This window comes from Schistocerca piceifrons, chromosome X, assembly GCF_021461385.2.
Source record: "Schistocerca piceifrons isolate TAMUIC-IGC-003096 chromosome X, iqSchPice1.1, whole genome shotgun sequence".
Lineage (NCBI taxonomy): Eukaryota > Metazoa > Arthropoda > Insecta > Orthoptera > Acrididae > Schistocerca > Schistocerca piceifrons.
The window spans coordinates 630239548-630255219 of NC_060149.1; positions in this window are offsets into that span (position 1 = coordinate 630239548).

A 15672-nucleotide genomic window follows, 5' to 3' on the forward strand; every position below is an offset into this window, starting at 1 on the left:
GTCACCGAACACGGATGCGACCATCATGATGCTGTAAGCAGAACCTGGATTCATCCGAAAAATGACGTTTTGCCATTCGTGCACCCAGGTTCGTCGTTGAGTACACCATCGCAGGCGCTCCTGTCTCTGATGCAGCGTCAAGGGTAACCGCAGCCGTGGTCTCTGAGCTGATAGTCCCTGCTGCTGCAAACGTCGTCGAACTGTTCGTGCAGATGGTTGTTGTCTTGCAAACGTGCCTATATGTCGACTCAGGGATCGAGACGTGGCTGCACGATCCGTAACAGCCATGCGGATAAGATGCCTGTCATCTCGACTTCTAGTGTTACGAGGCCGTTGGGATCCAGAACGGCGTTCCGTATTACCCTCCTGAACCAACCGATTCCATATTTTGCTAACAGTCATTGGATCTCGACGAACGCGAGCAGCGATGTTGCGATACGATAAACCGCAATCGCGGTAGGTTACAATCCGACGTTTATCAAAGTCGGAAACGCATTTCTCCTCCTTACACGAGGCATCACAACAACGTTTCACCAGGCAACGCCGGTCAACTGCTGTTTGTGTGTGAGAAATCGGTTGAAAACTTTCCTCATGTCAGCACGTTGTAGGTGTCGCCGCCGGCGCCTACCTTGTGTGAATGCTCTGAAAAGCTAATCATTTGCATATCACAGCATCTTATTTCTTTCGGTTAAATTTCGTGTGTGTAGCACGTCATCTTCGTGGTGCAGTAATTTTAATGGCCAGTAGTGTATGTTGGGGAGCACATTTGTATTAACATCCCCTCCTCAGAGAGAGGTATTATTATTATTATTATTATTATTATTACTCATTGTACACTCTTCTCACTTTATTGTCGTCACTTCGAGATTGTCGTCACTTCGTGGAACAAAGACGGATATGTATGGGCTAGGAGCCCCGGATGCCGCTTTCATGCAGTGGAAGTCATGCTGGTGGACGCGATGGTGCATCAGGGGATCGGCTAACCTGGGGAGCTCTTAGCGGGCAACAGTGTATTGTCCCAGAGGTTCTAGACTAGAGGTAGTCAATCTTTTCTATCTTATTCACCTCCCACTTTTGTATCTCTGTTAATAGTAAAATTTTCTAATTAACCACTGATTCCACAGTAATGGTGATTTATAAAGTACAGAAATAACTTTAACTTATAAAATTTAAAAATCAGTGTTACAGAAAGTTAAAGTACACAATAATTATAGCATGCCAAATACTTTATGCCAAAATTTTATGAAAACCTAATGTAAATGTTTTTAAAACCCTTACTGCCTAGCGTCCACCATAAAATCTGAAAAGCCCACAAGTAGGCGATAGTGACCAAGTTGACCACCACTGATCTAGATTGGACTATTACAATTTCTTTAGCGGAGTCGTGACTGGACAGCCCTTGGTAATTGTTCCTTGGCAGGGAGAGGATATTCATTTGAATCTCCAGGGATCCAGCCGATGTCTCCTGTGGACCTTCCTGGCGAGAACCGTATCTGCTAGGACCACGAAAAATTTTTCGCCATTGTGGCTAATGTGGGCCGACATGGCAGTGTGCCCATCACAGCGTCGTCAGGACAGTCATCGCGTTTTTTAGGTTCATGCAGGCACCCTCAACAAGCTGCTTCCAGCAAGCGAGGAGAAAATTTCTTGATTGGGACACGAACTTTGATGTCAGGGGACTTGCCGATGGACACCTATTCCTTGTCACCTATAACGATAGGATTCGAGTTGGAGAATTTGCCCGTCTTCTGGAGGGAGGCTGTATGGAGAGCGGAGAATTTTTCAGTTGGCCTGTGGCAGTGCTAACGTGTTATTATTGGTAGTTTTAGCTTTTGGAGTGTAGTCCACGTGGAGTGTTTTTCAAAAATCATAGTGAAGAGACAGAGAGAGGTCTTTTGGGCGGAGGCCATGGGACGAGTAAGCGTCGGGCATAGTCCACGGAAGGTGTTCGATGGAGTTATCGACAAAGGGCTACGATAGGTGTTAGTGGGAGGATTTAGGACTCGGACGTGCAGAACGAGACGGAAGTTTTCCATTCGAGTCGACACAGATGTCCATCTGTCGCCACATTGCTGATTCCATCTGGTATTTTGTGTGCATCCTATAACTTTGGCACAGTATGAATTTTCAAGGTGAATTTTTGCCGTTCATGGTGAGCATTTTCAAACAGCAGCAGTTGCTATCCGATTAGGATTTCGTTGTAGCCTGCAGATTTGCAGTTCACAATCACTGTCAACGAATTAGTTGCAGTCAGATCGAGTTTTCATAATTAGTGTTGGAATATGTGTTAATTTTCCACCCAGTCCCAGCTTTGTTAACTGTACATCAGTACACACAATTCATTTTATTGTATAAGGACTCAGACGTAATTGATGTTGTTTATGCCAATTTATGGCAAGTATCATTGTCTGTTGAAACAAATTTATACGTACTTGAAAGATCATTTGTTATTACAGAAGATATTTTTATCTTATTAATTTCCTTCATTTATTTGGGACTTGAAAGGAATATTTTGGAATATTATGCATCATGTTAACTTCAGCTTCACTGCTAAGGGCCATAATCAGTCGTTTGTGTGTAAACCTTGCGTAACATTCTGCGCTAGTGTAACCGAAGGATGGTTCTGTGCCTTGGGATTTCCTGGGGTAGAAGTTCAGCTTTATAACGCATTAGGTAAATTGTCGTTCTCTGGCAGGATTCAGAATTTTTGGAACCTCTTAAGATGCAGTCAGGCCAATATTTTTGAAGTAATATCGTATATAACACGATGCCTGGCAGGATCGGGTTACCAGGATTCCCTTTTTTTATGTGACAGAACTGTGAACATTTAGTTTCGCGGTAGTTATAGCAGCTGGCGAAAATTTAGTAAACTGTGTGTTTCTTTTCTAGATGACTTTTTGTGTGTGTATTGAACTATTTTTTCTGTACCATGGGTTGTTGTTTACAGAATCGATAACAGCGTTGTTCACTATTGGAGTGGTTATTCCTTGAGACATAATTGTGTCGAAATAGTGTAAGCTTTTCTGTTCTTGTGTTGCTGTTTTGCAGGGATACGAGGTAATTTGTTCAGTTCATAGAAATATATGCTAAAGGATCGCGTGCATACTAACGAGAAGTAGAGTACGATTAAAGCGCGAAAAGAATATAAATGGAAATTATGGTAATATGGATCATGAGCAAAGTAGGAAGGTAGATGAGCCCAGTGATGGTCTGATCAATTTTCGTGCGGAACGATCAGGTAGAAGCGGTGACAGAATGGATAATGGAGGGTCAGCCGACGGGGAATTTAATGAGATGTCTTATGACAGTGAGGATGAACGGGAAGCTGATTTGAGACGTGTTGATGCTGTAGTCACAGCAAGTAATGCTTCATCAAGGAATGCTGATAGCTCGGTTTTGTCATCGAAGTCATGTACTGCGATGAGTTTATGGGCATCCACTCCAGATGTGGCCGTAGATAAGAATACATAAAAGGAAACACTCTCAGCATTTTTAAACGAAGCAGAAGAGAGGGAAAAAATGATTTTAAGAAGCAGAAGAGATAAGGCGGAAAGAGAGTAAAGAAAGAAAGGAGTCGATAAAGAACTGAAGAAATACATAATCGAGATCAAAGACGAGTTGACGACAATTAAGAAAATGTCAGCAGAGGCAAAGCGGTTAGCAGTAGATGAGAAGAAAGACTCAAGAATATCGAGGTATTAGCAGCAAGAAAATAGGCGCTAGTAGCGAAGAAAAACGCAGAACTTCTGTTCATCAAACGAAGAAGGTTCTGATGACCTTACAGGAACAGGGAAGAAGATAGTAAAGAATGCATAGGTAGAAATATCAAAAAAATGTGAATTAGAACAGCAACGAGAAGACGTGAAAGAATTGTGGAATGATCATTCACAGATTAGTGCATAGCAGAAACAATTAAAGATATCAAAGACACGTGAGACCGCGTAAAACACATAGAAAGTCGTTGTGCGAAGGAGTGACAGTGTCACAAGCCAAGCAAGCACTAAGAAATCTGCAATAATCCTACGCCTTTTGTTCACCGTCATCGACTATCCTCCATATAGCCCCGAATTGATCCCATTTGATTTTCATATGTTTCCAAAACTCAAAGAACACCTTAGAGGACTCACTCTGACAGCAATGAAGGGGTGCAAGAAGAGGCTCTGTCAACAAGGTCAAACACTCTACAGTGTCGGTATCACCAAAGAGGTTTCTTACTGGGAGAAATGTGTTCGTCGCCAGTGTGACCATGTCAAGGAATGAGTATGTAGACATGAAGAATAGACACATAATGTGTATAACGTTTGATTTATTTAAAAAACTTTAAGACTTTAAACATGAAAAAATTCGGAGGCATCACTTTTCAGCACATCCTAGTAGAAATGAAGTATGTTATTGTAACTAACCACATGAAATAAAGGATAGTAAACTTCAAAATCGCCTAAATTGATAAATATGGCGGTGTAGAGAGATTATGTCAGATTGAGACGTATCTTCATACAAAACTTGTTTCACTAGGGAAGGTTGTCTTTTTTCTTTTGCCTTTTTGAAGGCAGCCATGCATTAATTCAGTGTTTATTTATCGCAGAGGAATAGTTGCAAATATGCAAATACGTGAGACAAATTAGACAAAATTAGATAGCTTTAAGTCAACACGTTTGTAACGGGTACCGAAGGGCGGTCTTACCATTGCTGTGCCGCTTCGCTTCGTTAATTACTCGAGGTGGTTGGAAGAATAATTTCTAATCCACTTCGACCCCAATCATGTACTAATGAAATCTGAATAACTGTTATTAAATTCAGCATTTTTCTGGTGAAGGGGGAGTAACCACGAATAAAGGAGGAAATGAGAGTTAAGGGTCACGTTGGTGAGAAATAGATTAGATCTCTCAGATTTATCATGCGTTCTATCACGAAATCAGTCGATGTGACTCGGACAATTTAAGCGACAACTGACAGTAATTTTCAGAAAGCACTCGGAGCGTCGGAGCGTCAGGGGCATCCATTCGTGGCGGGTCAGGCCGGGGGCTGTGCGGTCGCGTGTGAGAAGCGATAGAAGGAACACGGGCGCGCTATCTGCCCGCCGCTGGCGATCTCATCAGCCTAAAAACTCTTTGAGCCGCCGACCAAACTTTCTGCGCCACAGCACGCCACTCGCTCATCCTCACGCTAGAAAAACGTGTACAGTGCATGCAACACTGGCCGCTGTCGCAGCCAGACTTTTTTTTTACTGAACCCGCCTTTACTTTACAGTTGCACCTCTGATTGAGAGCCAGTAGAGTAGATAACAGTTTTCCAGGCATTTAATTGGGGCACTCCGACACTGGTGGGGCTTCGAGGGTCTAATGTTTATCTTAGGTACATAAGCAGACACAGGAAGTGGACAGCATATTGTATTCATATCGCAGACAGGTTGGTAAGCTGTCATGTATCAGATACGCTAATCGTCTCAACTGCCAAGGATATGAACAATCGTACAGTCGAGCCACGTGTTGCAGGAGATTGTTCACGCAAATGTTGGCAATCACTTGTAAATGATTGCTAAGAGAACATAGTTTCCTGCGGAACAATAGACCGAAATAAAAGTTTCTGAGAACTAAAAAACTTCAAGGCGAAGTTCGAGAATCCTGGCACTCGTCAAGTTACACAACGTGTGAATACAACAGCTCACTTTATTCACGCACGATATCTTGCAGTACAGTTTTGGCCACTGAAATTGCAACGCCTTAAAGACAGCATGGAACAAATCTCAAATTGGGATGAAGTTTACTATACATTTTGATATGAAACTGAAACTGATCAGAATTTCAGCGCAACCGCACAAAGTAGATACTACGAGTAACACCTTCTACATTCTGTATATGTGTATCTGATGAGACGTATTCGGACACTTATTAGTGGGCATGAATGTAGATTGTTTCCACCCTTCGCCGTTATGAAGGATTGAAATCTGCTGGGAACACTTTCAATGAAGTGTCTGAATGGGTACGGAGGATTGGTTGCGAATTCTTCTTCAAGAGCCGAAATCAGAGAAGTTAAAGATGCTAGAAGCTGAATCCTCTAACTCATCTCTGAGGTATTCCTTTGGATTCAGGTAGGGACTTTGGAAAGACCAGTCTATCTCAGGAATATCATTGTCCACAAATCACTGCCTAACCGACGCCGCTTCACGACAGGTATTATTGTCATGTTAATACAAATCGTCTTCGTCTCCCTTGGCCACTCATCGTTTTCTTAAGCTCAATAAGGGGACCGCACCCTAACCACGAAAAACAACCCAATGCCGTAACACCACCTGCTGCGTACGTTCTCCAGGCATCCGCTGCACGTCACTGGAACCAATTCGTGGCAACAGTACAGAACAGAACATTTTGGGTGATCATACAAAATACTAACCGAAAAGATTAAAATCCCATTGGTCATGGGTAAGATTCGACAGGATGACGGTACAGTGACTAGAGAATGGAGAAATATAGCACAATTTCTGCTAAATAAAGTCCTCCCCGATGATGTCATTGACACGGACACACAGCCACAAAACATTCCCAGAGAAGACCTACACACCCCATACAACGCAGATACAATCACATTCACGTTTGCGCACGAAGAAGTTGTGGTAACAGTAAGAGAACTACAGAAAAAAATAACAGAAGGTCCAGACAGGATTCATTCATAGGTACTCAAAAGACTGGCACTACAGATCACGTGATACTTAACAGAACTGTTAAACGATCTGCATCTACTTCTACATACATACATACGTACATGCTGCGCGCTGTAGCCGCGCAGTCAAGGGGGGCCTTGTCACGGTTCGCGCGGCTCCCCTCGTCGGAGGTTCGAGTCCTCCCTTGGGTATGAGTGTGGGTGTTGTCCTTAGCGTAAGTTAGTGTAAGTTAGATTAAGTAGTGTGTAAGCCTAGTAACCGATGACCTCAGCAGTTTGGTCCCATAGGGAGTTACCACCACCACCACCACCACCACCACCACCATACATACGTACATTTATATCTACGTCTACGCACATACTCCGCAAGCCACCGTTCGTGGTGGAGGGTACCTTGTACCACGACTAGTCATTGCCTTTCCTGTTCCTCTCGCAGACAGAACGATAGAAAAACAACTGTCTGTGTGCCTGGGTATGAGCCCTAATTTCTCTACGTGCTCCTTACGCGATGTGTGAGATGGTGGCAGTACAATCATTTTGCAGTGAGCATCAAATTCAGGTTTCCTAAATTTCGTCAATAGTGTCCTTCCAAAAGAACATTGCCTTCTCACCAGAGATTTTCATCTGATGTCCTGAAGCATCTCCGTAGCACTTTCCTGTTATTCGAAAGTACCAGCAACAAATCTAGCAGGCCGCCTCTGAACCGCTTTGACGTCTTCCTTTAATCCGATCTGGCGCAGTTCCCAAACATTCAAACAATACTCAAGAATAGATCGAACGAGTGTGCTATATGCGGTAGCCTTTACAGATGAACCGTACTTTCCTTAAATGTTCGCAGTCAACTGAAGTCAACAATTCGCCTTCCCTAATACAGTCCTTACATGCCCGTTCCATTTCACATCGCCTTACAACGTCACGCCCAGATATTTAAACGACATAGTGGTGTAAGGCAGCACACTTATAATGGTCTATTAGCCCATTACAAGTTGGTTTTTACTATTCATCTGCATTAACTTACATTTTTTTACGTTTAGAGTTAGTTACCACATACCACACCAACTAGAAAATTTGTCTAAGTCATCTTGCATCCTCCTACAGTCCAGCAACGACGACCCTTTCCGTACACGTCAGCATCATTAACAAACTACCGCAGATTGCTTCGCACCCAAATTATTTATGTATATAGAAAATAATAACGGTCCTATCACTTTTCCCCGGGAACACTCCTGACGATACCTTTGTCTCGGCAGAACACTCGTCGCCTTGGACAAGGTACTGGGTTCTATTACGAAGAAGACTTCGAGCCACTCACATTCTGGGAACCTATTCTATATGTTCGTACCTTCGTTAACAGTCTGTACTGAAGTACCATGTCCAATGCTTTTCGGAAATCTAGAAATATGAAATGTGCCTGTTGCCCTTTATCCATTGTTCGCAGTATACGAGGGATATTTGGAAAGTAAGTTCCGATCGGTCAAGAAATGGAAACCATTGTGAAAATCTAGTAAGGCTTTGCACACATGTGTTCGACAGTGTCTCTAGTATCCCCCGTCGGTTACGTCACTTCCCTCTTTTCAGTTCTGAGCGCATGGTCTGCACATAAAGATGCGTAGAAAATAGTGTCTCCCGCCAAGTATGAGATCCTGGTGAGAGATTTCGCCTGATGTTATGGAGCTTACATTACAGAACTGTCATACGGTTCCTACTTCGTGACAATTCTCGGTCGCAATCTTCAGGGGCAATGAAAATGCTTTTGCAGCGTTTTCGATGGGAAGTGTTTGATCACCCGCACTACAGCCGATAATTGGTTCCCTCTGTGTTTTATCTCTGCTCACTGGGTGTATAGACAACATTTTCGCACAGACAACGAGCTATAGATGAGGACAGAGAACTGGCGGGATGCACAGGCGGCTGCCTTCTATCACGACGGTATTGGAAAGTTCGTATAACGGTGCGTCAGATGTCCTAGCTGGAGCGGCGACTATCTAGAGAAGTAGCTAGAAGGTGGAGTCCAATGTCGCAAATAAAACATTTTTTATTTTCAATGTAGTTTACATTTCGTGACTGATAGGAACTTACTTTCTGTACAAACCATGTGAGAAAAGAGCAAGCTGTGTTTCGCACTAGCGATGTTGCCTGAAACGGTTCAGATTAGTGAACAGAAGTTCTTCCCTCTCATGGAAATTTATTGTATTCTAAATGAGAGTGTGTTCAAGAACTCTGCAGCAAACAGATGTTTAGGCTACTGGTCTGTAATTTTTATGGGTCATTCTTTTGCCCTTCTTATATACAATTGTCACCTAACTATTTTCCAGTCGCGTTGGACTTCGCGATGGGCGAAATATTCGCAATAAACGCAAGCTAAGTATCGGACCAATGCTGCAGAGTAATCTTCGTAAAACAGAACTGGCATTCCAACCGGAACTGGCGGCTTCTTGTTCTTAATTTTTTCAGTTGTTTCTGTACGCCAGGGATGCCTATTACTATGTCGTCCATATCTGAGTCTGTACGATGGTCAAACGGCAGTAAGTTTGTACGATTCTTCTGCGTGAACAATTTCTTAAACGTGAAATTTAAAACTTAGACTTTCCTAATAGTATCGCCTACTGCAACACCAGACGGAGCAACGAGTGACTGGGTGAAGCTTTAGTGATTTTACATAGGAGCAGAGTTTTCTCGGGTTCTTTGCCGGATCTTTTGCTAAGGTATGACGGTGGTGGTTGTATGCTTCGCGCATCGATATTTTGGCAGAAGTACGAATCTCTACTAACCTTTGCCTGTTCTATTTTGAACTGAGACTGCAACAGCCCTTGCTTCGTCAACATTTTCCGAATTTCGTTGTTAAATTACGGTGGGTCTTTTTCGTCTGTAATCCGCTTACTAGGCACATAAGTCTCCAGATCACGATTTACAGTCCGTTTAAACTTTGCCCATAATTCCTATATGTCCATCATAATTAACTAAATGATATCAATTACATGTCTGAGTGGTATGCTAACAACTGCTTATCTGGTCTTTCTAGTGCAAATTCTCTTCTAATCTTCTTGACTGATTTATTAACTTTAGTGACCATCGTCGTTATGATGACATTATGGTCACTAATTCCTGTTTCTACAATGACGCCGTCGATAAGGTCAGGCCTGTTTGTCGCTACAAGGTCTAAAATATTTCAGTTGCGTGTGGGCTGTCGAATTAGCTGTTGAAGACAGTTTTCGGAAAACGTGTTCAAAAGTACTTCGCAAGACCTGCCTTACAACTAAGCAGGATACTTAGGATTTGGAAAACCTCGAATGCAGCAACCCACCAATAATCGGCGGGCAGAGATTCCTTATACCCAGAACTTGTAGGACAATTTGCCTTATAAACATAATGGCTAATGTGCAGTAGAAGGTACTGTGGAGCTGCCAGAGACTCATAGAACTCTTCGGGCCTCAGCCACACGAATTCGGATTTTTGCAAGGAAAATCAACAGACGATGCAGTTAGTCAGCTCTAGAAACTGTCAAAAATACACAACACATATATGCCATAACCGCCATGATGGATGTTGCATTAATATAAGTGGAGAGACCATAACCCCTGTATAACAGTCTCTTAGACTGTTGCAGGAACATAGTATTAAAATAGAAAAAAGGCAAAGAAAATTGAAAACAGTAGCCCTTGGGGGTTGATCTGTGGACCCATATTCTGGGACATAACTACTGAATCCCTCTTGGAGATAGGACAAATGGAGTTGTTGGATATGCAGATGATGCACTAGTATTAGTCTCTGCAAACAACAAAACCCATCTAGAAGAGAAAGCCAGTGACACACATTACCGAAGGACCGGAAGAGAAGGGATCCTTATTGATCTGGGAAGCAAGCATTAAAAGGCTAATCGTTGCACACTGTCTGGTAGTACATATTGATGAAAAATTAAATTTTCGTATTCACATCAAAATAACAACAGAAAAAGAAGAAAAAATATAACACAGACTGGGTAGGTTGAACTCTGTTGAATGCAGACTACTTTTGCCAGTTGCACGAGCATACCACTGTGCACTCTTCGAATAGGTACTTTGCTTTGCAGCCAGCACATGGGCACTCCGATTAACTCTCCCCACAAACAGACCAGCTGTTACTGGAGGGCAGAGGAGTGTCCTTCTGAAACTGTCAGGGGCGTTGGCACCACATCAGTGATAGCTCTGTGCGTGGTGCTTGGAATATACCCGATTGATAACACTATCAGGTATCGGGCTGCAACGTACTGGTTAAAGAGGAGTAGACTAGACAAGTTTTACAAGCTGCGACATGGTCGTGAATGGAGCAGTGATCCGAAGATATAGAATAAATTTCTTGTTTTGACGTCTATGATCACAATTATTGTAGGTCCTCAGACCGGTTTTAGGCAGCAATGACCATCTTCAGATCTATATCGAAACACAAATACAAGAAGTGGATTTTCTACTTTAATCACTGAATGACTCTCTTGTATATATCATACCTATGCCTTTACCTAGTATTGAGTGCTTTACATCTTTGCCTCGTTTTCTTTTATTTGTGGAATGTCAGTGTGCTCTAACGAAGCGAGAGAAATGCACATCAGATAAATGCCATTAAGTGGCACGGTAGAGGAAGTATTCAGACGGCTGATGCAGTAGTTACAGCAACTGTGGAACGCTATACAACTTGTAAAACTAAGTGCCATGGAGACTGTGCACTCGTTGAGTAAGGAAAACAATGGATGGCTTGAACCTGGAAAAGAGAGAGAGAGAGAGAAAGAGAGAGAGAGAGAGAGAGAGAGAGAGAGAGAGAGAGAGGGAGAGAAAACGCTCATATCCGTTACAAGTAGAGAAAGGGGGATAAGAACAAGGGGTGAGTGATACACTGGCAAGAACAGATTTGACTGCAGAGAAAGATAAGGGAGAAAGAGGTAACTGGTCAATACATGTTGGAAATGGTGGCACCAAATTGAAATTAGGGAGAAATGCAGAAATAGGTTGAAGTTGTCCAGGGAGAGGCATAATGTAACTAGTGGCATTAATAGACAGCATATGGAAGGATCTGGATCTATTGATGATTATTTCAGGACTCGTGGTCAGCTGTTTGAAGGCTTCCAACCCTAGCACCACTAAGGCGGCGGGGGTGTGGGGGCAAAAATTGCCCGCAGTATTTGTTTTATTTGTGTAATACATCTTAATATTGGAGTGAAGAACAAAGAATTTAGGTAGTTGTAGGAAAATATCTAGAGTATGTGCTATCATGGTTTTATAATTTTTGTGAATTATTTAAATCTGCCTATTATATTTAAGTGCGGGCAGTTTTTGCCCTCCCCCCCCCCCCTCCCCCAACACTTAGACATCGGTGAGACAACTTTTCTCAGTAAAATATTTCTCAATATGGCAGAAATAAATGCAGTTTCTGACTGTTGGTACCGCTGTATTGTGTTGCCATTGTTGTTTTGAAATAAATCTCCTTTGTTGTTCGAGCAGTTCCACATTACTCGCGGTTCTAATAAAATGTCTCGTCAGTATCAGAGGTTTCTCGCAGATGAAGAAGTGTCAGCTATAATAAATGAAGCAAGTGAAGGTGATGAAAGTCATGCAGAAGATGATACAGTTGTTACATACGATAGTGACACAGCAATTGAAAATGAGTCAAGTTCAGGGAGTTTATCCCCTGATGAACAGCATACACCTGCTTATAGCATCATTGTTGCAGCAAAAAGCGGTAGGGAATATATTACTGCCTCGGGCATGGGTGTATGTGATGTCCTTAGGTTAGATAGGTTTAAGTAGTTCTAAGTTCTAGGGGACTGATGACCACAGCAGTTGAGTCCCATAGTGCTCAGAGCCATTTGAACCATTTGAACGAACTGGGCGCAAAGGCAGTTGTCAGACGCCTAGTGAATCCACTGGCAATAAGTGGAAGAAATATGGCAACAGATCGTTATCATACATCCATAGACCTAGCCGAAGAGTTCTACAATGATGACAAGTTAACTTTGGTGGGAACATTGAAGAGTAACAGGAAACACATACCAGAACAGCTAAAGAAGACGCAGGTTCGAGAGCTATATTCCTCTAAGTTCTTATTCACAGATCCGAAAACAGGCAACGCACCAGTTACCTTGGTTTCATACATCTCCAAACTTAAGCCTACTAAGAATCTCCTACTTATTTCCACACAACGCAATGATAACAAGATGGATGAGTCGACAGAGAAAAAAAGACAACATTGGCTCTACTACAATTAATCCAAACGGGGCATAGACAACATTGATCAAATGACGCGACGTGAGGGACGAGAAGGCGACCATTCACCTTGATGGACATTGCCTGTCTCAATGCTGGAACAATCTTCATGATAAACAACCCAAATTGGAATAAGAAGAAGCATAGCGTAAGAAGGCTGTGTCTGCTAGAATTAGGACAACATCTCGTTAGGCCAGCTGTGGAAGCGAGAGAAAGGTATATCATGGGTTTACAAAAGCCTATCATCTCTGCAATGGAAATTGTTCTAGGGAAAACGCTGCCCAGCATTACTGCAAGTGTTCAATCTGTTGAATTTTATTCAAGAGGAAGATGTCACATCTGTGTGAAGAGTGAAAATTCTAAAAAGGAAAAAGACAACATGACAAAATTGTCAATAGTTTGTTGCAGGTGTTCGAAGTATGTGTGTTCCACTCATTCTGCAAAAACAATGACATGCACAGGTTATGAAATTGAAAGTGAAAGTGAGTTGGAAGGAAAAACTCAATCGAAATTTCTGACTTTGATTTTATGTCTTTCTTATTTGTGGTTTTGCTATTGTACGTTCTTTTATGATTTCTTAATATGTCTGATGTATATGAAAGTGTTAGTTTCATGTTAAAAATATAATAATATTTCTCATATTCATTACTTTATATATTGTATTTGTATGGGTTATAATGTTCCTGATAGCTATGGAAAGTGTGTTGCAACCTAGTAAAGAAATTCCTAGTTCATTCAATAATCAAATCAAAACAAACAAAAAAATTTTAAAAAGTGAAAGAATGTGAGGGCAAATTTTGCTCCCCCATTCTTAGACATCCATGTGACAGATCCGAGCTTAGTGGTACTAGGGTTAAATATCGAAAGAAATAGGCACGATTCCCGGCGGGGTCGGGGATTTTCTCTGCCTCGTGATGACTGGGTGTTGTGTGATGTCCATAGGTTAGTTAGGTTTAAGTAGTTCTAAGTTCTAGAGGACTGATGACCATAGATGTTAAGTCCCATAGTGCTCAGAGCCATTTGAACCAATAGGCACGATTCCGATATAATTCTAAGGTAAAGTCGCATTAGGACCGATATATACGAAGTTAAAGCCGAAGTGTATGATAATGTGTGCTATTAAGAGCCGATCAAAAGTAGTAATGACCAGTTTATCCACTATACGCCCAAAAGTACAGATAAGCACATGAAGGAACTTCATGAAAAACAAAGGTTAAGGGAGATGAAATTCACAAACCAGAGTTCGATGACATTGTGCTTATTCAGTAAAAGTTAAGTAGGAGTAACTGCAAGTGAACAGCTCACTCAGTAAAATTATAGCTGACTTTCTTGTGCACCTTCGTTCTGCGGAGCTGGTGGCCCACCTAACCAAGCGTAGTGGTAAGCCACAGGATTCATATTCAGGAGGACTAAAATTCAAATTCCCATCTGACGTTACAGATACACGTTTTCCGTGCTCTCTTCAATCGCTTAAGGCGATTGCCGGTGTCGTTCACTGAAAAAGTAGAACTGATTTCCGTTGGTAATGACCTAGTCGACGATGACCCAATCTCCCTTCCTTCTAAAGAAATAGATATCAACGGAACATTAATCTCTTACGTGTCTTCATTTTTGAGACTGTAAACGCTAGGGATTTTTTAGCACGTGAACGCGCAATCAAGACTTTGCTGTATCAAGTGCAGGAAGCCACAGTAACACTATTTTAGCAGTCTTATTTGTCCCAAGAGTCTTCAACCTTTCGGCCTTTAAATTTAGAAAAAAGAAAGTATTAGTTTTTTCTGTATCAAAGCACAATAGAATGTGACCAAAATGGGTAGCCAATGGCAATTTCACGCTGTCTCAGCAGGTAACTGGAGAGAACAAAAATAAATGAACACGGCCGCTACAGACGCTTTGTCGTTCTGAAGGACTAATAATTCGTCCACAGATATCTCATTACCCTGCACGACCGGTAAATACAAATAATCTTAATAAAAAAAAAACAAGGGTGTGACACCGAGCTAATGCGGTTCCGCAGACACAAGTTATTAGGAACCGCCCTCAGAGTGCAGTGCCTATTACGGCGAGCTGACATATTAAATTTCATTACTGTTAGACAATCGACAGAGTAAAATAAAAATAATTTAATGTTTATTTTGGTAGTGGACCGACATTTCTTCTCAGTCTTAAACGTCTCCTCACAATGTCGACATGAGTGAACCTCAAAAACAAGTTAAACAAAGTGAAGAAGCTAAGACAGGCCAGAATCAACAAATGTATCTAGGTGCGGTGGCATTTGAAAGAAGCTTCTAAGAGAACTTCAACGACATAGCTTATATGCGACCTGATCAAATAGTATCAAGATAGCAGCGCCACAAACCACTGTCCTACGATCATGAGAAAAGGTTTCATAAACGTCTGCTCTCTTGCATCAAGAGAAGAAGAAGAACGTAACTCAGGTACAGTTCTTGCGTTTATTATCACAGCTGTCATACCAAGTCCTCAAAATGTTGATTTTGAGCACTGCCTTACGCTATAAAGTGATTCTGGAGAAACAATATTGCCAACAGAATTTCATTTAGAGTTATAGCCAACACATGCCCCCTTTCTACCGCATTTCATGCCTTATGGAGTTGTGGGTGTTTCCTAACAAACTTCTTGTTTTTAATTTTCGCCACAGATAAAAATGTAGAAGTGTTAAGCCTGGTGAGCGTGCAGGCCATCTTGTGTGCAGACCATTTCGTGTATCCTGAACGACCGTTCCAATGCACTCTAAATGTCTCTTAAGAGGGTCTATCAT